Here is a 27,582-nt window from a genome sequence, read left to right as displayed (position 1 = left end):
GCTCCGTATATTTGTAAATTTCATTGTCAAAATGTCTTTCTTAAATGTTCGATTTAACACTAAACTAAATTTATTTCAACATTATCATGTAAGACTTGTAAAAAATAGTTACTGTTGCTAATGACCTCTATGATAGAGTTAATGAGCAGGTCCGTCTTTGGTATCTTCCAATATGATAGATGGTCACAGATTCCGACGATTCTTTATTTATTTCATTCTAATCTAATATATATTCAACACGATAAATTAAATTGAATTCTTATTTTCCTATGCAAAGCAAAACAGATCCTTGACCAAAAATGAAAATTATATAAAAATATATAAACCATATTATGTTTATGTTCGTTCGCATGTTAAAATTTCTGATCTGTTATGATTATACAAATCTGATAAGGGACAAGCACAACATGCACATACAATACCACTTTAACAACAATAAACTTGGGTTAATATGACACTGCTGAAAGTGGATCGAATAGGACCCGTGTTACAGTAATCAGGACAGCTAATTACTAGACCTAATCTAGACTAATGACATGTCCTTCTTCAAACGAGGCTTGTGGAGAGTATTAAGCGGTAGGTAGCGGCTTGGCTCTGCCCCTGGCATTGCTGACGTCCATGAGCGACGGTAACCACTCACCATCAGGTGGGCCGTATGCTCGTCTGTCTATACGGCAATAAAAAAAAAGAACAGCGAAGCGACAATCCCAATACAAACATATATTGAATAGTAGCAAACTTATCGGATTGCATTGGAATGTAGGGATTGGCATGTAAACTGCATTAGAATGGTAAGATCCGATGCGGTGATGCAATGAGTACTGTGTATAGGTACGTAGGGTTTAATTGCGTCAATGTTTTAAGTTCTATTTCGCTTTTGTCAGCGTAAATCTCACAGTCTACCCACCACACGTTGAGCGGTTACGGGGAACATATAAATACCCAAAACTATAATTGGGACCATTTAAGAAACGAATCCCCATGCGCTGGATTGATCAGGTGAAAGGCCTTACTGAAACCCCACTTAAGGAGTGCGTGCACCAAGCCTCAGTTTGTAAAATTTGGAAAACATATGTCAAGGCTTTAATAAACAAGAATTCCACATGACTACTACTGTTCTGCCAAAAGCTACCGATTATGATGAAGAAAGATCAAATGTTGCCAATTAGGAAATTGCTATGCAAACGCGCCATGAGTACTCCCAAATTAGGTGAAAAGGTAAAACAACAATGGAAAATATAAAAAGAATGAACCCGTTGAGTTTCAAATCTCCATAACTCTTTAGGCGAATATGTATGTATTTACCTCTTTTTTTTGGGGAAATTATTAGCAGAAAATTATTAAGGGAATGAATTTGTATTAAACTATAGTATTTGCTTCGATTTTCACGAGTCGTAGACATAATCAAAACTATTTTTACGTATTAATTTCCCCCTTTTTAAAAAATTATTATTGTATTATATCATACGTTTTGGATACTTCACAGTTTTCATTGTAAACCGTAAAAGTACTACAGTTCTAATCATGAACTTGTAATGTTAATTAAAGTACCTATGCAATAAAGTTGTACAATTTATTTTGATTTTTAATAACATTTGTTTTGATTTTAAATTTCATATCTATAGGGGTGAAGGCTATTTAGTCTAAGCGACATTTCGCTTGATACGCGACATTTATTTTTGTAATGAAAGATGCGTCTTATTTGGTATTAGCATCAACAGTTCCACGTTTTTAATTAAACTTCAATTAAGCTTACTCCATTCAAATAGCTGGAGAAGTTTTTTTTGTATGATATATTTCCAATTTTTATCTTATACAGGGTGGCCCATAAGTCCTTTGAAAAGTAAAATTTGAATAAAACGAACAGGGCGCGCGTGAGCGGTGCAGGGGAAGCGGGGGGAGTAACTTCGGTTTCTGGGAATTTAGTCGCGATGGAGCGTTTTACCGGAGCGGACCGTGCGTTTTGTGTGCGCGAGTTTTATAAAAACGACAATTCGGCAACCGTTGCGCGGCGTCAATTTCGAGAACACAAAGGTTTACACAACTTTGACGACACTCCAACTCTTCAAACGATTAAGAACTGGGTTGCTAAGTTCGAGGAGACCGGTTCGACGTTAGATAAACCGCGGTTGGGTCGCCCAAGGACGTCACGTACGGAACAAAACATAGACACAGTGACACAGTCTATTCGCGAAAATCCGACACAGTCAACTCGTAAGCGCGCCAGAGCATTAAACGTATCCAGGACATCGTTACAACGGATTTTGAAGAAAAATTTACATATGCACCCTTACAAAATTCAGTTGGTTCAAGAATTAAAGGAAACTGACGGTATTCAAAGACATAATTATGCGAATGAAATGTTGAATCGGTTTACTTCCTTCAATAACATAATGTTCTCTGACGAGGCTCATTTCCATCTTAACGGGCATGTTAGTAAACAAAATTGCCGCTATTGGAGCCCCATCAATCCAAAACTTAAGCATCAGAAGCCCTTACATAGTCCGAAAGTGACTGTTTGGGCCGCTATGTCAGCCCATGGTATCCTAGGGCCTTACTTCTTTGAGGATAGCAGAGGGCGCGCAGTTACTGTTACGTCGGAGCGATATGTGGCTATGATCGAAGAGTTTTTCATACCAGAATTGCAAAACTTTTCAGGCTTTAATGCCAGGACGTGGTTTCAACAGGATGGGGCCACTTCTCACACCTCTAACACTGCTATGCCCGTTATCCGTCAACTTTTTCCTGGTTTCAAAGTTATCTCTAAGAGAGGAGACATTTCCTGGCCTCCACGTAGTCCAGATCTGACCCCGATGGATTTTTTTTTGTGGGGCTACCTTAAGGCTAAAGTATACGACACAAACCCGCGGTCAATTGAGGCCCTAAAAGAAAACATCCGCAGAGAAATGACAAGCATTTCAGCAGTGACGTGCCGCGCAGTCATCGACAATTTTAGACGTCGTTTGCAAGAGTGTCGTGATCGCAACGGATTACATTTAGGAGATGTTATTTTCAAAAAATAATTCCCGTTTTTTAAGCTTTTTATGTAAATAAAAATTTAATTCATAATGTAATTAGTTTTATTTTAATAAATTTTTTTTCATATCAAAGGACTTATGGGCCACCCTGTACCTTTAAACGAGCAACTCTTTTATATTCATATATATGTATATAATCTGAATCTCGGAAACGGCTCTAACGATTTTAATAAAATTTAGTATACAGGGGATTTCGGGGGCGATGAATCGATCTAGCTACGATTTATTTTCAAAAACTGTTTTTTTATTCTTGTTTTCAATAATCAACTCTTCCCGACATTTATTGGCGAATAATAATACTTAAATGATACTTAATGATACTTAAATCAATATTTTAGTACATACTTTTCCGAAGATCGTAATTAAATTAGATTTTCCATAATTTTTTGTAAGCAATCACTTTACTGTTTTCACATTATTGAGCCCCTCAAGGCTAGGGGTGTCGAATTTGTGTTCGGTCGACATATTTTTCTAGCATTTTTTTTATATCAGTCGTTGACAAGGCGATAATTATAAGAAGCACTGCTTTTATAATAACGCTTCCAAATTACCGAGTTATATATTTGGTACAATGTTTACACGTTTAACATGTATGAACCGTTATCAGTATTTTAGATGAATAAAAGTTGTCAGAATCACGTCATACGGAATAGGTACACGTCTGATGTCAATCTAACGTTTTAGTTTGATAAGGATAAGTTGACAACATAATTAGGCGTTCTCTTGTTTGATTCTAATTTTTTGAATTATTATTGCTACAAAAGTTTTCTTTGTTATTGGTGGTAGTGCGTGGAGGTTTTCTGAAATGCCACCACCATTGGAAGGTTAACGCGAGCAGAGGGTAGTTTCAAACAAATTGATGTTTTAATGATGATAACGTCACGCTCGCTAAGACTAATACAAGCTGAGCACCAATAAAGAATGTTTCAAAATCGTGCTTTTTTTCCCTTTTGAGAGCTTCCGCTGCGTGCGCTGCAGAAACGGTTAAAGTTTCGCTAAAATAATGTATAACAGAATTATTTAGAAGATCTAGAAAAAAGTCCGCGATAGCATGTGTCTATATATTAAGGTTGGCTCACTATAACGTTTTCTTATGCTAACCAAATTTGTTCTAAAATAAAGCATTATTTGTGAACTATTCCACGCGGACGAAGTCGCGGGCAAAAGCTAGTATACTAATAAAATTGTTGAGGACCGTCACTTGTAGATTAAAACGAAACGAATCCCGATAAATGCCTAGTTAGGGAGCCGTCGTGGCCTAACGGATAAGACGTCCGGTGCACTCGTGTTGAGCAATGCACTGATGTTCGAATCTCAGGCGGGTGGGTACCAATTTTTCTAATGATATACGTACTCAACAAATGATCACGATTGACTTCCACGGTGAAGGAATAACATCGTGTAATAAAAATCAAACCCGCAAAATTATAATTTGCGTAATCACTGGTGGTAGGACCTCTTGGGAGTCCGCACGGGTGGGTACCACCGCCCTGCCTATTTCTGCCGTGAAGCAGTAATGCGTTTCGGCTTGAAGGGTGGGGCAGCCGTTGTAACTATACTGAGACCTTAGAACTTATATCTCAAGGTGGGTGGCGCATTTACGTTGTGGATGTCTATGGGCTCCAGTAACCACTTAACACCAGGTGGGCTGTGAGCTCGTCCACGTATCTAAGCAATAAAAAAAAAAGCATTGTTGAATGAAAATTATTTAAAAACAATAAACCATCGCTTAGGTACATCGCGATAGTTTCTACATATTAGAATTTTATTTCAATGTATTTTCCACGTGTTTTATTTGAACAGATGCGGCTGGTTATTTTATGTGTATCTACTTATATGTTTACTGTCGTTTACATCAGGCACACGAATCGTGACTCATAGCTATATAAGTATCGCGCTATATAATAAATATTAAATCAGTAAAATTCAATAGAAACTTATAAGAAAAATATATTATAACGAGGGGTAAAAGGCTATTATTTTAGCGACATTTTTGCAAACAGAAGACGAGAAGAGTCATTTAAAACTGATAATTTGGAATAAATATCCTATCAAAAAAATCTTTAGCTAAAATTCAATTAAAAACATCTAATTGTTGATGCTAATACCAAATAAAACGGAAACGGAATTACAAAGATAATTGTTGCATATTAAACAAAATTCCGCTTAAACAAATAGTCTTACACCCCTCCTCAATAATATCTCTTATTGAATTACTTATTGCTTTACATCTAGTTTGTAGATAGAGTAAACAAACCTTTCGATATTTTTCTGAAATCGGGTCCAGAGTTCATTTATAAAATCTATCGTATTACATAATTAAATAAGCCAATGTGATTTAAAATTTTAATAAGAAAAATAGAACCGGCGAGTGTACACTGTCATCGAAACCGGATCGCGGTTCACATTTATTTTCTGCTCTATAAAACCTAATTTAATGTAACACGCTGAATTAATTAAAATATGACAGCTTGTTCAATACACGAAACATTTTATTCATTTTAAATATGCATATTAATTAATAATGGCGGTTCATTTTAAATGACGTGTCATTGAAATATATCATTAAAATGTCAAATTTTGAATAGAGAATTATCGAGACGGATCGCCTTCGATTTTGAAGTTTATTTGGATTCGTGAGAACCAGGCTCAATAATACAGGATTCCTATGCCACATCTCACACTGCTGCTGTTACCATCATAATAATATTATGGAGATAGAGAAAAAAAAAAGATCATAGATAAGATTAAAAAAATTGTCAAACGATAGACTGAATTGTTCAACGGAATAGATTAACCATTAACTTACCGCGTGAAGCATAAAAAAACCAGCTGTTTTAATTCAAAACCATAGATTTACACATTCGTCCCTTTGTCGTGAAAGAAACAAAGAGAGAATGTTGAGGCACTATTAAACACTGTCACTACACAGAACTACGAAATATATATGTATATATTTTTAATATTTAAACGCGCAAGTGCGCTTGGGCACAGTCAAACGTATACTGACGATCGCAGGCTTCGCGAAGGCTGACACGCGTAGAGATGAGAACGAGATTGCGTAATATCGCAGTATCGATAAATGAAAATTTGTATTATTTAGCTTTTTTTAATAGACTGCCAGACAACTGTACTGAGACCTTAGAACTCATATCTCAAGGTGGGTGGCGGAATTTACGTTGTGCATGTCTATGGGCTTCGGTAACCGCTTAGCACCAGGTGGACCGTGAGCTCGTTCAACCACCTAAGTAATACAAAAAATAAAAAAATAAAAAGAGAAGATCTCTGTGCACATGTATTAAAACTACTGGAGCACTATTAGCATTGTCATCGTATTGTTCAACTCTTCAGGTCGAAACGAGCAAATGTAATTGCAACATACCATTAAGAAAGTTAAAGAAATATTAGGTTTTAAAAAAAAAAATAGCAACATAATGTCCATTACACTGTTATCATATGTTACATAGACAACTGTTATACAAAATCGAGCTCATATTTCAAAGTGGAATTCACGTTGTGAGGTTTAGGACTTCCGTCATCTACGGAATAACATAAAAAAATATTTTAGAAAGGAAGAAATAATGAGTTTGAACATAATCGAAGATTGAAAGGACCCTGCTATGTACTACTGAAGTTGTATGTTAAATATATGTAGTATGAATAGCAAATTTTATTCCAAACCAAACAAGTTTATAATTTGATAGTGAAACTTTTAGACTGGCACATAACGCTCTTCAATGGTACATAAATAATAAAAAATGATCAATTAACGCGAATCGATCATTCGAAATGTTTTAGAAGAAATCGCAAATTCAATTCGAAATTCTGCCATAATTTCAAGGTGAAACTGCTTTGTAAATAAGCAAGTCATTTTATTAGGTACTTTACTGGGAAAAACTGGTTTTCTGGTGGTAGGACCTCTTGTGAGTCCGCGCGGGTGGGTACCACCACCCTGCCTATTTCTGCCGTGAAGCAGTAATGCGTTTCGGTTTGAAGGGTGGGGCAGCCGTTGTAACTATACTTGAGACCTTAGAACTTGTATCTCAAGGTGGGTGGCGCATTTACGTTGTGGATGTCTATGGGCTCCAGTAACCACTTAACACCAGGTGGCCTGTGAGCTCGACCACCCATCTAAGCAATAAAAAAAAAAACTTAACATCACTAATCACTTTGACTAGGCAGGCATTCTTTGTGATATTGGCCTAATTCTTTGCATAATGCTTGCCTTTATAGCAGCGGTCACCGTTCTCGCGAACTAACCGAACTAACCACACAGCCCACTGAGTTTCTCGTCGGATCTTTTCAGTGGGTCGCATTTCAGATCCGGTGGTAGATTCTGCGCAGCACTGCTCTTGCTAAGGCCAGTGTTAGCAACGTCACCAGGTTAGAGCCCCGTGAGCTCACCTACTTGTTCGGGGAATCTAGTATAACTCCTCGAGGTTACTAGGTAGAAAAAAATATATGCGTATTAGCAAAATCGAATTACCGTGTCGTCGCCTGTCTCAGCTCTGGATGACGTCACACGTGGTGGCGTTCAAAACCGTTTTGCCACTAAAAAAAACCATTATCTCTTATTTGTTTTTGATGCGCAAGAGTTGTATCGCGTTTTTTATCGACGAAGAACCTAATCGATACATATTTTCACACATTTCTAATGAAAACGAACGAGTGATGTTATCGTCGGCCTCGCGTCTGCAAACAAAATAAACAAACAGAAATGACCGTTGTTTGTACCAGATCCCGAGGTCGTAGCGCTGAGGTTAATATTCATTTTTCGATCTAATGATGTGTATAATGAAGGTTATCATATCACTGTATTTCGATGTCGTCATGGCCTTAAGGATAAGACGTCCAGTGCGTTCGTATCAAACGATGCAACGGTGTTCGAATCCCGCAGGCAGGTACCAATTGTTCTAATCAAATAGTAATTGTGGGGTAAGGGTTGAGTTAACTATAAAATTGAAGCGTCGGATATTCGAGCAATGTGTTCTCCCTGTGATGGTCACAAAGCAAATTATGACCAAAATGAAAGTCACGCAAAAAGCATTTCTATACGGGATAGAGTGCGCAATACCGAAATCCGCAGAAGAAGAACGGTTTGATTGACACAACCAAAGTGATTGCTCGGAAAAAGTGGAAGTGGGATGGCGACATATGCCGTTGCACTGACAATCGGTGGGGCACAATACTGGAGTGGAGACCTCGTACTGGACGTCGTAACGTGGGCAGACAGCCGACGAGGTGGACCGATGACCTGGTCAAAGAGGTTGGTAGGGACTGGATGCGAAAGGCAAGAGACCGAAAAAAATGGGGTGCATTCGAATAGACCTACACTCAGCGTTGGGTGGACACGGGTCGAAGAAGAGAAGGGTCGAATGTAACCCAACAAACATCATTACTATGATTTTTAGTGTTTAACAAGGCATTATGAACACGTAATCCCTATAGCCACGGCCCATTGAGTTTCTCGCTGGATCTTCTCAGTGAGTTGCAATTCCGATCCGGTGATAAATTCTGCAAAGCACTGCTCTCGCTTGGGCCAGTGTTAGCAACACTTCTGGTCTCAAGGCTATCAGCATAGGTAAGAAAAAAACTTATAAAAATAGCTTATACCAAACTTTTGCAAGACAGGTATTATCGAAATCACGATTCTGATTTCTCATTAAATTAATTAAAACGTTGTAAAAGTCAGCATAATAGCAAATGCGATAGGATCGGTGGATTTAGTTTATCTTGAAATACACAATAGAGCTTTGCGAGCCGGCACTCTAACGGCAACCGTAATGGAAAGCTGACGAGACAACGATAACAAAGTAAAAAAAATATACATAATTATATTTATATATACACGTTGTTTTCTCTGGTGTAATGTATTAAAGACTAAACAATTACGTCTTACCATATACATAAAAAAATATTGCAGCAAGCGTACATAATATTTGTTTTGACAAGTTAATATTTCTGTGTGTTTAGCTTTTTTTTTGGTGAAACTACAGTGTAACTATACGTTAGAGGACGGATTGTGCTATTTTAAATATTTGTATAATAATATATACATTATTTTTTTTATTGCTTAGATGTGTGGACGAGCTCACAGCCCATCTGGTGGTGAGTGGTTACCGGAGCCCATAGACATCTCGTTGTTTTAACATGTGTGTATCTTTTTATTTTGCGGACGGTACATTGGAATAAAGTAATGAAAGTTTCAGTTCGCAACCTTTACTCAGAACAAAAAGGCTACTACTGCTGAGCGATTCATTTTACATTTATAACAAAATTACATTTGTCTTTTTCCGAATGATTTTACTAAACACCAAAACTATGCCAGCATTTGCTTAAAAAAAACAAACCATCTTCTGATTAGATCACAGCCTACACACACTATTATCAAGAAGATATTCTAACACGAAAATTAAGCGAGCGTTTGCTAAAAAAAAACAAACCATCTTCTGATTAGATCACAGCCTAACACACTATTATCAAGAAGATATTCTAACACGAAAATTAAGCCAGCGTTTGCTTAAACAAAACAAACCATTTTCTGATTAGATCACAGCCTAACACACTATTATCAAGAAGATATTCTAACACGAAAATTAAGCCAGCGTTTGCTCAAACAAAACTTTTTTTTAAAATACAATGTAACAACTCAAGTTCTCAAGTCAATGAAAAATCAATTGCTCACACTTCACAAGAATTATTGACTATAAATGTTTATAATATGATAATACGGCAACATTCCCGTCGTAGGAAAGGCGATGAAATCGTGCTCCAAGCAAACCAGAAAGACGCCCGATCGCAGATATGACGATCAGTGATAAATTCTATGACATGCTTATAGTAATTTTCTCTTATCGGTATTTTATATCACGTTCCTACCACCTAAAATAAATAATAAATAGTTTAAAAAAACTAATAAAACACGCTTTTATAGAAAATCCAACTAAAAAATAGAAAATAAATTTTAATAAATTTAAATTAAAAATAGTGTAAGAAAAAATGATTTTATTGTAAAAAAAGCGTGGGTTGCATGGTATAAGTAGTTGTAAATAATTTATGAACAGATATGAGTAGAAGGGTTATTTTGATAATATCCTAAAAAGCACCCCACGCCTTTTTACATTAAAATCTAGTTGAATTGTAGAATTTCAATTTTTTCAATATTTTTTTTAATATTGAATTGTTATCGGTCTTTAATAAGTATACCAAATTTCGAGTTAATCCGACGTTTTTAAGGGGGTCAAAATCATGTTCAAAGATTCCGTTACAAACATACATACATACGTCTGAAGCTAATAAAAGCGTATTAATATTCGCAATTCGATTCATGTTTAAATTGTACCAAATCTTGAGTCGTTTTTGTGAAAACTAACCAGCTTTTGTTACAATAGGCAGCTGCATCGAAGTTAGAAAACGTTATGAAAAGCTATTATAATACAAGGTCGAGAGAAAAGCTTTTCGATATAAGTACTGGTTGTAGGGTGTATTGAAAGCTGCACGGGTAGGTGCTACAATTGAAGCTTAGACAAAGTATATAAGGTGGTTGGGTATTCACATACGGTTTCGGGTAACCATTTAATACCAGATGAGTATATAAGAAGTGTAAAAGTAATTAACAAATTAAAGAGCGGACGGTTAGCGTGGTATGGACTTGTGATGCGTAGAGAGAAGATGCATGTGACTAGGAGATGTATGTAAATGGTAATGCTAGGTAGAGGGGGGAAGAGGTCGACTGAAGCAGACATAGATGGAGTGTGTGAATGACGATATGAGAGAGAGGAGTGAGTGTTGAGCTGACGGCTGATAAGAGAATGGAAGAGAAAAATTTGCTATGCGGACCCTACCTAGTGGGATAAGGTGAAGAAAAAGAAGATTTAACACCAGATGGGCTCCGAGCCCATTCAAACGTATCAGCGATAAGACAAATCCTCAAAACAATCATTCAATAATGTTTTTGTGAGAAGCGAATGATTTATGAAAAAATAAATCAAGAAAATTAATTAATTCTAATAGATTTTAAATACCAATCACAACGCGTGATATCACGTGGCTAATCTGTGTTTTGATATTTGAATAGATCACCGCTTGCTTTGGCCTCGAATGACGTCACAACTGATGAAGTTGCGTCCAGTCGTATATTGATAGGTTTGTGCGGTAATTTTGAAAATTGAAACTTATAGGATTTTACGAGCCTTATATATACTTAATTAATATAAAGTTATAAGTTTTAATCTCGCGTTTATTATTAAAAAGCATTTACATTTAAAAATCAGAATTGTTTGATTCTTTATCGAAAATTAAAAGCATTTGGAGCTAAACGACAATAAATAAGTCTTTCATTTAAATACAACAAAAAAAACTTTCACTTAGCGGGTTAACCGAAAAAATCTTTAGCGCGATTCGGATCTTTAGCGTTATTATATTCTATTCCACAATAGCTGCCATTACACACATAATGCATTTTTGTAAAAGATAGCCGAAAAACTTAACAGCTTCCAGAACTACTTTTTAGCCTTTTGGCAGTACAATCTTGATGACGATGCTACTATTGGGTTATTATTAAAATTTTATAAAGTTTTCCATTTCCTACCAATTCTTCCGCAGCCTAAGGACTTATTGCAGCTTTGCGCGAACGGGTAGGTGAGCTTACGGGCACAACCTGTGAGAATTTGCTAACACCAGCCCTAGCAAGATCAGTGTTTCGCAGAATCTACCACCGGATCGGAAACGCGATCCACTGTGAAGATCCGGCGAGAAACTCAGTGGATTGTGTCTATGGGTTAATTCGCTCGCCGAACTATTCGTCGTAATATACGAGTTCGATGAAGACAGTGAGCTGTTTGCTTAGTGCGAGTTTTTTAACTTCTCGATCGCGTAAACTGTTACGCGTGTAACTGTAACTCAAATTTGTTTACAGTTGGAACAGTTTCCTTTCGTTTGCCGCTAGGGTTGCTGTTCCAACACCATACATATTTGACTTAACTTTTTAACCGATTTCAAAAAAGGAGGAGGTTCTCAATTCGAATGTATGTTTTTTTAAGTTTGTTGCCTCATAACTTTGACTGGGTGAATCGATTTTGATGATTCTTTTTTTATTAGAAAGCTGACGCTTCCCGTGTAGTCCCATTTTAATTTAGTCCAGTTCTGATAATGGTATCCATGAGAAAACGATATAAGTCTTAAATTTGCATTAATTACGTGTGCGACAAATAGATGAATAAATAACTCAATAAATCAATATCACGCCAACCGATTTCGATGATTATTGTTTTTAGTGTATATTAATTTGTTTTGGAATATCGTTTTTTTTTTCTATTTGAAGTCGATTTTTGTTAAAGCATGCCTTTACAATTATATGCGGTCGAGAAGGTAAAAAACTCGCTCTAAGCTCACTGTGCTTGAAGAGCCTGAAAGCACCGAGAGTGGAGAGTGGATCGGACAAGACATGTTTCGGACGACGCCGACTTTGCGTTGCCCCATCCGGTCATCGTTCTCTTCGAACCCGTCGCTTGCGATGAAGGGCTCGACGAGTAAATTAACCCACAGCCCAATGAGTTTCTCGCCGGATCTTCTCAGTGGGTCGCGTTTCCGATCCGGTGGTAGATTCTGCGAAGCACGGCTCTTGTTAGGGTTCGTGTTGCTAACGTCGTCAGGTTTGAGCCCCGTGAGCTCACCTACCTACTAGTTAAGGTTACGCTGAAATAGCCTTTCAAGCTTAGGTAGGAAAAAAAAAAGTTGCCCCATCGCTTAGATTGAACAAGAAGATTTCACTGATCTGACTTGCACTACGTAGATAGTATTATCATATTTCTTTTAAGTATTTTTTTGAAACACGTACTTAAAGCTTTGTTGCCGATATATGAAAAAAAAAACGTTATCTGATATAAATAATTGCCATACATTCACATCGCCATACATAAGTAGCAATTGTTTGTACCGGTTCGTAAACCATTTCGAAAGCTTCATAAATATAATATTACATATAAAAGAAAGTAAAGCAAACATTTGTACATAATATATTATTTTATGACATCGAAAACACGATCGTAATAGAAGATGGCTCCGTCAATCAATCAAGTGAAAGTAATTCTTACGAGTGTATTAGCGAATTGTTTCTCACGGGTCTTTTTTTTATTATTCAATTACGTTTTCAATTGAACAGTATAAGGAAGCATTCGACTTCCACTTGTGGAATAATACGGAGACTGTTCATTGATTTAATCTTGTTTCTGAAAGAAAAATAATCAGTGTATCGTATCAAAATCATAGAGAATCGAAGCACCGCTGGTACATGTATTATAATCGGAAAGTACCTTACCAACTAAAATGTAATAATACCTTTTTTATTGCTTAAATGCGTGCTCGAGCTCACAGCTCACCTGGTGTTAAGTGGTTACTGAAGCCCATAGACATCTACAACTTTAATTCGCCACCCACCTTGAGACATAGGTTCTAAGGTCTCAATGTAGTTACAACGGCTGCCCCACCCTTCAAACCGAAACTCATTACTGCTTCACGGCAAAAATAGGCAGGGCGGTGGTACCTACCCACGCGGACTCACAAGAGGTCCTACCACCACCTACCTACGTATTGTGTTTTTTTTAGCTATGATGTATTGTAGGATCGGTACTGGATAGAGTTGAGTCAAAGTTCAAAGCGTCGCAGCTCAGTCTAGGGTCTGGACTATACTAGACGGATTATGGATTAACGAATACAGCCCCCTTCAAAATGGCATATAATATTTTTCGAATGATTTTTTCAACACCGTCGCTACCGCTGGACTGAGTTGCGAACAAAATTGTAGACCCACAGTAGCAGATCTCACCATCTTGCTATTTGCACTTTGCTGGTTGAAAGGGTAAAAGTAAACAATAAGTCGAGACTTCGAACTCAGTGTCTAACGGCGGCGTTTACGCTATTAAATCAGTGGTCTGGTAACAATTTAACTCGGATACCTACACCTGAGTAATTAAAAAATAAAAGATTTTTTTAAAACTCTCAAACAGACAGCCCTATTCAAACTACATTAAAAGTCGACTCTTGTAGAATTCAATACCAAAACGTGTATTTTGTATTGGTTAAGGAAACACAAGGCCTTCATCGAAGGATGTGGTACGATCGCTTCGCTCTTATAAGACGACAAACTCAGTTTGTATATTACATTCAAAAACTTAATGGCAAGCTATCACTGAATACGCACTGATTGTTTGTAAGCCGCAATTGATGGTTTGGTTGTCTACTCCAACATTACAGATCTTCAGTGTGCTTAGCATAGATAATACACATAAATTGGTTAAAGATAAGAAACTATTGTAACTATACTGAGATCTTAGAAATTATATTTCAAGGTGGGTGGCGCAACAATAACTAAGCAATAACAAAAAAAAGCAACTCAATCACTCAACAAAAATGTTACGGGCGTCGGCCACGAGATGGCTTCGCTTCGATTAGTTTCTCATTGCTCCTGTAGATGGCAGTAACATATTAACTATCCTATATTTTATTTTTAATGAAGGATTTTGTAAATTTTCAGAAACCACAAATTGATAAAATTTCATCAATTTGTCTGTAACAAATAAAGACAGTTTCCATAAAAAAAAATATTTGTCTTAAAGTATCGCAGTTTCAGGGTCGTGGTGCTTAGTGCGAGTTTTTTAACTTCTTGATTGCGTAAAAGTTAACTCAAATTTGTATGGAGTTGGAACAGTTTCCCTACGTTTGCCGCGAGGGTTTGACCTTTTTTAACGCGATCGAGAAGTTAAAAAATTCACACTAAGCACACAGAACAGCTGCAATCATCGTATATATATTGCCGACACTGAACCTCTGAGAATCTTTTTCTAAATTATAGATGGGTCATGCTTAAGGCCGATTTGGTGTTGATTTGAGTTGCCAGAGTTTGTAGACACTAATCACTTTTTTTCCTACCTATGCTGATCGCCTTGAGAGGCTATTTCAGCTTCGCCCTAACATGTAGGTGAGCTCACGGGGCCCAAACCGTAGTGTTGCTAACACTAACCTCAGCCAGAGCAGTGCTTCGCAAAATCTACGAACGGATCGGAAACGCGACCCACTGAGAAGATCCGGCGAGAAACTCAGTGGGCTGTTCTATGGGTTAATTCGCTAGTCGAGCCCTTCGTCGCAAGCGACGGGTTCGACCAAGATGGTGACCGGACACTAATCACAACCACAATGCCATTTCAATTTTCTATTGAGATCAATCTCAATCGTATTTTACAGCGGGTATCTATATATTAATACGTGAAGCAAAAACTTTGTTTCCCTTTTTACGACAATTGCGCGCGCGGACGGAGGAGTATGAAATTTTCCACACTTATAGAAAATATAGCGAAGAAGTGCACAATGCTAATATTTTTTTTAAATAATGCATAAAAGATACATTAAATCAATAAAGAAAACATTACAGACACTACATACCATGTATTTGACGCACACGCATGCATACCATTTATTGTGAAACTTTTGTTCTTGACGTCTGTTGTCAAATTGAGAATAGATTAAATATTGATTGCCTTTGTTAATATTTTTTATAGTGTAGTCTTGGCGAAATTTGTGATTATAGAAGTATAAAATACAATCATAATAGTGTACAAACTTACAATTCCAATTAATTATAGTCGAATTTCGACTACTGCGGGACCTATAGTCCCTATAAATAAGCGTAATTTCTTGATAGGAAGTCGCTTAAATTTAATTTAATAATAATGAACTAGATGGCGTTGATTAATTTTAATTTATGTACGTTATTAATTGATTATATGACCAACTTTATAATCATCCACATAATTAAGAGCTATACTCTATTCCAATTACGAAGTCACACGAGACAGATGTTATTATTATGTTAATGTGTGTGTGTGAATTAATTGTATAATGATTTAGATTGATTGTGTATTTTTTAAATGATGTTTATGACCATGGACAAAAATCATTCTAATTTCAAATTATGCGAAACGTGAAGAGTTACGTTCTAAGTTTGATATACAAACTGTATAACATGGGAGTGCCAGACAGACTCGTGCTCATCATACGAGACTACTTGTCGAACCGTTCGTTCCGATATCGAGTCGAGGGAACGCGTTCCCGGCCCCGTCACGTCACAGCCGGAGTCCCGCAAGGCTCCGCCCTCTCCCCGTTACTATTTAGTTTGTATATCAACGATATACCCCGGTCTCCGGAGACCCATCTGGCGCTCTTCGCCGATGACACCGCCATCTACTACTCGTGTAGGAAGAAGGCGTTGCTTCATCGACGACTTCAGACCGCGGCTACCACCATGGGACAGTGGTTCCGGAAGTGGCGCATCGACATCAACCCCACGAAAAGCACAGCGGTGCTCTTCAAAAGGGGTCGCCCTCCGAACACCACGCTGAGCATCCCCCTCCCGACTAGGCGCGTCAATAACCCCGCCCCCGCCGTTCGCCCAATCACGATGTTCGATCAGCCCATACCGTGGGCCCCGAAGGTCAAATATTTAGGCGTCACCCTCGACAGTAGGATGACATTCCGCCCCCACATCAAGACGGTACGCGACCGTGCCGCCTTCATTCTAGGACGTCTCTACCCGATGATATGTAGGCGAAGTAAAATGTCCCTTAGAAATAAGGTGACACTCTACAAAACTTGCATACGCCCCGTCATGACCTATGCAAGTGTAGTGTTCGCTCACGCGGCCCGCATACACTTAAAATCATTCCAAGTCATTCAATCCCGTTTTTGCAGGATAGCCGTCGGAGCCCCGTGGTTCGTCAGGAACGTCGACCTCCATGACGACCTGGACTTAGAGTCCACCAGTAAGTATATGCAGTCGGCGTCTACGCGCCACTTCGATAAAGCGGCACGACACGAGAACCCTCTCATCGTGGCCGCCGGTAACTACATTCCCGATCCTGCGGACAGAATGGAAAGCAGTCGACGTCGCCCAAAACACGTCATCTCGGATCCTCCCCATCCACTAACGGTGCTTCTAGGTACTTCAAGCACCGGTCACCGTTCTCGTCGAACCCGTCGCTTGCGACGAAGGGCTCGACGAGTAAATTAACTCCCAGACACAGCCCACTGAGTTTCTCGCCGGATCTTCTCAGTGGGTCGCGTTTCCGATCCGGTGGTAGATTCTGCGAAGCACGGCTCTTGCTAGGGTTCGTGTTAGCAACGTCATCAGGTTTGAGCCCCGTGAGCTCACCTACAAAAGTTAGGGTTACGCTGACATAGCCTCTCAAGGCTCTCAGCTTAGGTAGGAAAAAAAAAAAAAAAAAAAAATACGTTCTAAGAAGTGTCAAAAGGGACTTTGTAATAGAAATAGAGTATAGTACAACAATATGACAATACAACCAGGTACATACAAGACAAAACAATACTAATATAGTACTACCACTAATTAGTAATACCCAATCAAAACAGATGGCGTTAGTTACAGTCTCATACAATATGATTACTATACTAGCTGACCCGGCAAACGTTGTTTTGTCTATACTAATACTAATAATAATATTATAAAGAGGAAAGATTTGTTTGTTTGTTTGTTTCGAATAGGCTCCGAAACTACTGGACCGATTTGAAAAATTCTTTTTCCATTAGAAGCCGACATTTTCCCTGATGAACATAGGCTACTTATTATTATTATTATTTTATTATTTTTTTTTGGTTTCATGTGTGTTTTAATGTTTCCGAAGCGAAGCGAGGGCGGGTCGCTAGTCATATATAAGATTTCTAGGGAATTTCTAGTGTAGAAAAAAAAACTAACTTATTGAAGTGTGTAAGGTTGTGGTAAATGAGTGAAAGGGGCATGTAGCGCTGTGAACGATGAAGGAATATAAAAATAACAAAACCTAATTCAGCCACATAATGCCACATTAAAACAAAACAAAATTGTCCAAAAAATTATAAATAAATGTTAGTGTGGATAGCCCTTATCACTTAAGCCTTGTTCGGACTAGGCGAGTATTTTAGTCGAGTACCGAGTAATTTAGTGTGTAAACTACTCGCTACTCGCCCGAAAAAATAGAACAAAATGGATTGACTTGACTAAATTATTTACTAACCTACTCGACTAAATTTTTGATGCTCAGACACATTTAGCTACTAAATTACTCGGTACTCGACTAAAATACTCGCCTAGTCCGAACAAGGCTTTAGGGGTATGAAAAATAGCTAATAGCCGATTCTCAGACGTACTGAACATGCATATAAAATTTCATAAAAATCGGTCGAACCGTTTCAGATGAGTATGGTAACTAACATTGTGACGCGAGAATTTTATATATAAGATTATCACTATTATCCGTGCACTATTGCAGACTACTGTGCCACTTGTTTTGATTTTAGATAATCGTTCATATCTTTGAAAATAATATAAAATTAATAACAATTTGACCTGTGACCTTTATGCGATCCTTGATATTTAAAAGAAAATGCTCGTAAAATGAATATACTCTGAGATATGCTAAAATTCAAATTTACATTTTTAATGTTGAAATGAATTAAATTTTAATTGGAAATAATTTGCATTGAGTAATCTTTGTTGGGTGTCCGGTGTATTACGAGCCGACACCGGCATTCCTGTACATCCCGCTCTGATTATTTCTGTCGTGAAGCAGTCATAAATTCCAGTTTGAGGGACCTCCAATCTCAACGTGTGCATCTTCACGTTATAATGATTAGGGCTTCGGCAACTATTTGCTCGCGTATAATATTAAAGCGATTTTGAAAACGGCAGCGATGTATGTGGATCTGAAGTCCGCTTAGACATATCTAAGTACCGTTGACGACCTCATTGAAATCTTCATTTATATCGACTGCTTCCGTCTATCAACATCGGGTATGTAACTTTCTTACTAGTGGTAAGACCTCTTGTGAGTCCGCACGGGTAGGTACCACCGCCCTGCCTATTTCTGCCGTGAAGCAGTAATGCGTTTCGGTTTGAAGGGTGGTTCAGCCGTTGTAACTCTACTGAGACTTTAGAACTTATATCTCAAGGTGGGTGGCGCGTTTACGTTGTCGATGTCTATGGGCTTTATTTAATCACTTAACACCAGGTGGGCTGTGAGCTCGTCAACCTATCTAAGAAATAAACAAAAAAAGGGTGCATGTACTTATGTACGCGCGTAAGAAGTTATACTTTATTTTAATTTATTTTCTTTTTTTTATTTTAATTTTAATCAATTTGAAAAAAAATCGATTAAACAACATCCTCAGACACGCATATTGGACATCCCTTTTCTTGACATCGTATAAATTCGGTAATTCTCGGTACGGTTCGGAAAGTTCACCTGCGGCTGTATTCAGACTCGCCAAGTTACGTAGGTCGTATTGTAATGAGCGATTTAGTGGGCAACTTAATTCTGTTAATTTTGTGTCACGGCGCGCGTGCATCATAAAATTTCACTCTCATCAATTTTTCATAACGCGCCTAAAGAAGTATAACTTCAAAAAAAGAATATCAAAGTTTTACTTCGCTGTGTTAAGTAAAGGCATTAATCGAATCCCAGATAAAACTGTGGCTATGAATGTAGAACCTGTTCTCCTACCGCATTGTAATAAGCGGGGGCCAGTCCCCGTGAGTCATCCTGTATCGAGCAGCTCCCAGAGACGAATACTTGTTGTTTTTTTTATATTATTATTATCTTGTGTATCATGGCACTGGCCGGCACCGTCTATTGGTATACACTATGAATCTTAAAACAACATACGTATGTATCGCGATTTCAATTAATGGTAAAGTAAATTGGTCTATAATAAATTGTTTTTCCTGCTTGGCTTATTGCTTGCGACTTAGAGTAATAATACCACATTATTTCTATATCTTGCGACTACGAATATTGCTATTTTAAGTAATGTAGAGAAGTAGAAAAGAGAATAAATTCGAATTGCGAATAATGCCTAGTTTAAATATTGTAAAAATCGCAAACTTTATAGGTCATGTGTATAGTGCTTTTTTTTTGTTCCTACCTATTCTTTCTAGTATCCTCGGGGGGTTATTCTAGATTCGCCGAGCTTTTAGGTGAGCTCACGGGACTCAAACCTGATGACGTTGCTAACACGAGCCCTAGCAAGAGCCGTGCTTCGCAGGATCTACCACCGGATCGGAAACGCGACCCACTGAGAAGATCCGGCGAGAAACTCAGTGGATTGTGTCTGTAGGTTAATTTACTCGTCGAGCCCTTGGTCGCAAGCAACGGGTTCGACGAGAACGAAGACCGGTGTATAGACCGAAGATGGAGGGCATTTACTGTATGTAATTATTTATTTCTAATATACACATACATACGGTTTGAATTTTAAGTAAACTCTTAGTAACGTAAATTCTATAAACGCAATAACAAACCGTTACAATGTTTCTATCGCATCTGCTCTTTAAATCTATAACAAATATGAACTGTCCACCTTTTTAATTGGATAAAAGATTACAGTAATTTCTTTGTATTCGGATCAAGATAGTAAACACGTGCCTAATGTTATAGATCTATCTTTAACCTCGTTTGTCATAGTACTAATGCGACAAATTTTCAAAACACACGACGTACGAATTTGGTCCGTGACTTCATTGTGTGCTCCGCAAACGAGAACTGAATTTAGATAAGAACTTAGAGATAACGGTTTTCTCGCAGCCTCGCGAATCCCAATTACAAGCCTAAACGCGTTCTAACAGATTTTTTTTTATTTATTTATTGAACGACTTAGTGTTGAGGAAGAAGACCACGAGGTAGAGGCCCGACACGTTGGACTGACCAGATCCGCACTACCCTGGACACCACAGTTCACGATGCTCTACACTCGGCGGCAGATAGAGGCAAATGGCGTGGAATGGTTCGTAATAAACTATTGTTGCGAGGAGGTGGTCTCGACCCTCAGTATTGAGGAAACCGAAGCAAGAAGAAGAAGAAATGTTGTGGAAGCGCTCTTAACAGCTGAGCCGAGGGTCGTAGGTGCGATTCCCACATCGGGCAAACATTCGTGTAATGAGTAGGTTTGTTTGCTCACGGTCTGAGTGTTTAATATTGATATTTGTATATATTTAACGTATATCAGTATGTATATCAGTCTCTGGTTCTTATAGTACAGGGAATTTGAGTTTGGGACCAGATGACAGTGTGTGACTTCTCGCAAGCTATTATTATTATGAGTCAAGATGCATATGCTTTTCTTATTTCTGCCGCAAGTATTTGAGCTTTGTGCAGTGTTATTCGATGGGATAGCCGTAATATAATACTATTGACCTTCGACCTTATGCGGTGGACGGCAGAATACACTTCACTTTGCCTATTGACTCCGGTTACCCCTGATTGTGTCCGTCTGTTTGTGGTATGTGGCTTGTCAGAGTTACATTTCCGATGTAGGGATAATATCCGACCCCGGCGACGGGGTAATACAAAGCGGCCATCGCCCGAAACATGTCTTGTCGAAACCCCCGGATCCACTCTCGGTGCTTTTAGACTCCTCAATCACAGGTCACCGTTCTCGTTGAACTCATCGATTGCAACGAAGAATTCAACGAGCAAACCATTATACCATAGATCGAACCATCATACCCATAGACAGAGCCTACTGAGTTTCTTGACGAGTTTTCTCAGTGAGTCGCGGTTCTGATCCGGTGGTAGATTCTGCGAAGCACTACTCTTACTAAGACTGATTTTAGCAATTCTCTTAAACTGAGACCGTGAGCTCACCTAGCCGTCCGATGTGTCCGATGAAAAATAGATGTAGGGATGACATCACTTAACACGTTGACTGCGAGACTATTTGAGGGATTTTCAGCTAGTGCGTATGAGGTCTTTCCAAGCCAAGATTGGACTTGTTTACGCTATGAGACCTTATAGGCCTCAAAAATGTTTTCGAATATACCCATACTTATAATGTGGACTTGTCGCCTTACGCACCAAGCGAAAAGTTTTGACTGCGCCATCAGGGAATAGTCGCGTGCGGGCAAAACGGCAATACTTTTTTTCTTCCGGGATGGCCAAGCCTTTTACGAGGTCCCTTCGCGTAGAGACGCGCGGGGTATGTGTGACTGCGAACCGCGGGCCCAAGGATAAACAAGGCAAGACTAACTTAAGGTACAGTGTCGTCAATGGCGCTTTATCTATTTCAGTGGCACCAATAAACAAATGGTTATCTCGTTTTGATATCAAATTGCCAGAGTTATCACTAAGCTACCCTAATAAGGGGGAGGATGATGGGAGAGATGTGCTCCGCACTAAGCGCTTCACTTTCCCCCCCTTTACCTTTTCACGAGTTCTGTCGCATACGAGGTTTGGACGTTGGTTGTTGAGTGACGGGAGGTTTTAGTCGGTTCAACTCCGACATGCTCCGCCCGCCATCCCCAGTGGAGGGAGAAGTCCGGCGATTTCCTCCTGACAAAAAAAAAGCTACCCTAACAAAAATACATTAATATAGTCTACGGTTTTCACAAGTTGTAAACATAATTGTAACTACTTTTACTGTTTAATCTCGCGTTTTTATTGTAATTATATTATTTACCGACATATCGAATACTTCACAGTTTTCGTGGTCATGGTACAGGGTCGTCCGTGGCCACAAAAACTGTAAAGCTGTTTTAATTAGTAACATACCACTGTGTATTATATCTACCAAATCTTTCAACTTGTTCATTACTATTCGATCTAAAAGCAAAAGAAATACGTATTAAAATCTTACATTAACTGCGAGGATAGGTTCTTACGTAACATTGGGCCTTTCACCGCACCCCGGCCACCTTTTACCTGTTGCAGTTAAAAACGAAAGTTGCGACTCCCGACTCGACTAGTGCCCGTAGTTTTAATTGATTTTAAAGAATTTCGATCGTGTATCTTGACAGTACGATGGCGATGGCGTGAGTCAAATTACGATTTAATTCGTTACTAGAGGTCCCGCAGTAGTCGAAATTCGACTATAATTAATTGGAATTGTAAGTTTGTACACTATTATGATTGTATTTTATACTTCTATAATCACAAATTTCGTCAAGACTACACTATAAAAAATATAAACATAGACAAACAATAGTTAATTTATCCTGAATTGGACAACAGACGTGAAGAACAAAAGTTTGACAATAAATAGTATGCATGCGTGTGTGCGTCAAATACATGGTGTGTAGTGTGTGTAATGTTTTCTTTATTGATTTAATGTATCTATTATCATACTCCTCCGTCCGCGCAATTTTCGTAAAAAGGGATACAAAGTTTTTGCTTCACGTATTAATATAAAGATTTAGACAATGTTTTATAAGTTTGTGTAAATAATATTTGGGTTTGTTTTAGTTACGGTTTTTTCTGGCTAATCGGGGAAGGTTCTGGTACAGCGGATCCCGTGCCAGCGGGAAATGGGTACTCGCGATTTGTCCAAACAAATAAATTTTAATATTATAACTGATTTATATAACTTGTATGCCAGAATATTGCAGCGATACCAGAAATACCAGTACGCATACCAGCAATATACCGAGCCTTCATAGTTAAGTACTGAATTGCTTATGATGTTCGTAAAAGAAAAGAAAAACGTTTGGACAGACGGAATGCGTCCGTAACCTACCTACCGTGAGCTCACGGGGCTCAAACCTGACGATGTTCTTAACACTAACACTAGCAAGAGAAGTGCTTCGCAGAATCTACCACCGGGTCGGAAACGCGACCCACTGAGAAGATCCGGTGAGAAAAGCAGTAGAAATATGTACTAGTAAAAGTTGTCTTAGCTAGTGAAACTAGAAAAAAAACGGTTTTTAATTTCTATGCCCTAGAGTACCCATCTTACCAGATATAGCGTAGCTGGATTAGCCCCTCAAGCTACCAACGAATAGGTAGAGAAAAAAGGTGCCTATATATTAATCACTCCTTACACGTAACACACTTTCCCTTCCGTAATAACCTATCGGCATTGCGAGATGACAGTGGATTTTAAACCTTACGCGTGTCCTTGCTCGACACCTGTTAACTAATGCCTCGTTTTGTAACACGAACGTTCGTGTATGATGTCCAGTGAATATCTTAAACGGATTTTGTGCTTGAACTAAAACTCGATAAGGTTTACTGTTCATCTAACGGATATCGGGCCCGATTGAATATTAAGGTGGTATTGCATGTTCGTATTTTTTGCTGTTGGGAGGATAAGTTCACTGGGTTGGAATAGGTTCCTGAATTGGGATTGAGGCTGTGCCGCACGCTACCGTCACTTTAGCGCGCTGGCACCAGGAGGATAGGATGACGTGTCGTCGTCGCTATCGTCACGGAACATACACGGAACATACACGGAGAGCAACTCGGTCGGTGTATCGCTTTTCGACCCGGCAGGCTGGTTCTGACCTAGCGAGGTATTCCGAAACACCAGCGGCATCGCCCGGGCGGTCTGGTAGGGCCGCCGTACCGTGGAGACCGGCGACGTTGGTCGTCGAATATCACCTCGACGACCCGTCGGTCGGTCGTTATAGGGGTGGCGCCGCGAGTCTGGAGGCCCCGAGTCTGCAGGAGGTTCGACCTCAGCCCTAACAAAAAAAGGTTCCTGAATAGACACCTCGGAGACCTGCGTCGTTGGTCGTTGACCTGTCGTCGGGTGTCTTCGGGGTGGCGCCATTAGTCTGACTGTAGGATTAACTGCGGGAACCCCCCTACTCTGACCGGTTTCTGACCCCGGCCAGAGATCGGACGTCAGGTGAGAGAGTGCAGGTGGGGGGTCGTTTGGTGCAATAATTGATCTTATTTAATGACAAAATGACTTCGTAACGTGTAGTACATATTTCCATCAAAATATCTATGACAAATAAATATGCAATGTCACGGCATTGATCCAAGAGATTCACAGCGATCTATAACGAATCCATTGAATTAATGATTCTATTATAAACGTAGGTACATATTTGAATAATTTAAAGAAGCTCGATTCAGAGCATTCTTTTTATCTAGGTCATCGGAACTCATTCTATTCATAAATTAACATATCGAATATTCGCAAGACCGTTCGCAAATTGAAACGAACAAAAATCAATCGTAGTAATCTATTTATATACATTTTTTAGAATTGGTACCGAGGGGTGAAGGGCTATTTGAAACTATAATTTATTATTGATTTCTCCACTATTTAATGGATGTTATTATACATATAAACCTTCCTCTTCAATCACTCTATCTATTAAAAAAAACCGCATCAAAATCCGTTGCGTAGTTTTAAAGATTTAAGCATACATAGGGACAGACAGATATAGGGACAGAGAAAGCGACTTTGTTTTATACTATGTAGTGAAGATCCGTTTTGTTTGGTATTAGTATTAACAATTCGATGTTTTTAATTGAACTTCAGTTAAGTTTATCTCATTCAAATAGCTAAAGAAATTTTTTTGATAAGATCTTTTTTCCAAAATTTTTACTTTAAATGGCTCTCATGTATTTTTGGAACGAAGTTCCTTACGGCAGGCTTAGAGGGGATAGGGATTTTGCTGCGCGACCGAACTGAAAAAAATGTGATAGTAAAACCGTAAGAAAAAATCCGTGGAAAAAAGTGCGTGGAATAAAACCGTTAAATGAGACGTGCGCAGGCGCGACAGTCGCATACACAAGCGAGTAGTGTATACTACCTTTCTCTTTCTCCCTCTTTCTTTTCGTTCTCTCATCCATTCTCTTTCTATTTTACGTAATTTATTATTTCCTAAAATACTGAATTTCCTAAATACTTTCCTATACTTAAATAAAAACTAATCAGCAAAATTTAAGAGAAAAATCAAGAAAACCTACATAAAATTGAGCACGATTTTTTTTTGCAAATTGTGTCGATTCTACATTAGCCGAAGGAACTTCGTTCCTACCTGGTGTCCCACGACACCATATTTACCTTTTTTCTTTCCTCCTGTATTTATCAATGAAATTTTTAGCTTATCTTTAGATTTAGCCTGTGAACTATAAACGAACACGTATCGGCTTATTGTTATACTAGTATCACATAAAATAAACATTCCTTATTAATGTTTAAATAGGCCATTTTATCAAAAACTTTGCCTCTGATAATTATAGTAGGTATTTAGATTTATATTTTTTTCTGCACTAGCTACCCACACTAAAAGATTAAATCCGGCAAATATCTAAATCGCGCCAACGACATTTACAAGATAAACTTGCATGCCATATCACAATGTATTTTTATTTTTCGGTAGGCAGCGGCTTGACTCTACCCCTGGCATTGCTGAAGTCCATGGGCGACGGTAACCACTCACCATCAGGTGGGCCGTATGCTCGTCTGTCTACAAGGGCAATAAAAAATAAAAATAAAATCATCTTTCTACCGAGTAATGCCAGGTGCGCTTACCACTTTCATATTTAAATAGAAGTAGGTACGAATCAGGAGTACTATGTTGCTTAGATGCATGATAGATCTCACGGCCCACGTGTCGTAAAGTGAGTATCAGAGCCTATAGAACATCAATGTATCGTGAATGCTGCCACTCATCTTATGACATACGATCTAAGTCTTAATTGTAATTGTAACGGCTACCAAACTTAGGCAACAGCTTGGCTCTGCCCCAGCATTGCTGACGTCCATGTGTGACGTGACCCCTCACGATTAAAATGGCCGTATGATCGTCTGACTACAAGGGCAATAATCACATACCCGATCCTGTAGACCGAATGGTAAACAGTCGACATCGCCCTAAATACGTCATTACGGATCCTCCCGATCCATTAACTGTCCTTTTAGCTACCACAAGCGCCGGTCACCGTCCTCGTCGAACCTGTTGCTTGCGACGAAAGGGCTCGACGAGCAAATTAACCCATAGACACAGCCTACTGAGTTTCTCGTTGGATCTTCTCAGTGGGTCGCGTTTCCGATCCGGTGGTAGATTCTGCGAAGCACTGCTCTTGCTAGGGTCAGTGTTAGCATCACTCCGGTTTGAGCCCCGTGAGCTCACCTACTAGTTAAGGTTACGCTGAAATAGCCTCTCAAGGCTATCAGCTTAGGTAGGGAAAAAAGGGCAATAACAAAAAAAAACTAAAAAGAATCCCTGTTTCGCGGCAGAAACAGCCAGGATAATGTACCTGTACGCGCCCCGTTCCTAATAATTTTAAAATTAGGCTCTACGGTAGCCGATTGCTCCGGTGGGTGGTAACGCTAAGTGTGGTGTATAATATTGCGTGATCGATACGAGTGTTCCGTCATCTACAGCTGTGTGTCAGGGCTTGTTCGAATTGACATATTGAGCGTCGCGTTTTGAATATTTATTGCATTATGTAATTAATTGTTGATCAATTATTTCAATTAATGATTCAATTAAATTCAAAATACCAAGCTTCCATTGGAGGATTTTTTTTTTAATTAATTAATTATTTTGTTACATAATATGAAATTGTGGTATAACTAAAGGTTACCTAAGTGGTGATCTTGTATCGAGCAGTAAGACCAAGGTTTATGTTGACAGACGGTAGACAGACATCGATTTTCACACACACACACACACGCACACGCTCACGCTCACGCACACGCACACGCACACGCACACACGCACACACGCACACACGCACTCACGCACACACACGCACACACACAC

The 27,582-nt window shown here is 38.8% G+C and overlaps 1 protein-coding gene across 6 annotated transcripts in view; it reads right to left on the bottom strand.

Moving 5' to 3' along the window:
• LOC101739343 (ephexin-1) overlaps positions 1 to 27,582 on the bottom strand; it is a 146,210-nt gene that overhangs the window by 107,635 nt on the left and 10,993 nt on the right. For 2 of the 6 annotated variants that reach the window (XM_038013342.2, XM_062670732.1), the window contains exon 1: positions 5,848 to 6,053. The exons of the other annotated variants lie outside the window; for them this stretch is intronic. The gene's annotated coding sequence lies outside the window, so the exon portion shown is untranslated. Of the gene's footprint in view, positions 1 to 5,847; positions 6,054 to 27,582 lie in introns of those variants that run through there. 6 annotated transcript variants of the gene reach the window in all.

The sequence above is a fragment of the Bombyx mori genome, chromosome 10 (genome assembly GCF_030269925.1).
Source record: "Bombyx mori chromosome 10, ASM3026992v2".
Lineage (NCBI taxonomy): Eukaryota > Metazoa > Arthropoda > Insecta > Lepidoptera > Bombycidae > Bombyx > Bombyx mori.
Note: the sequence above shows the minus strand (reverse complement) of the source record. Positions and strands in the feature narration are given on the sequence as shown.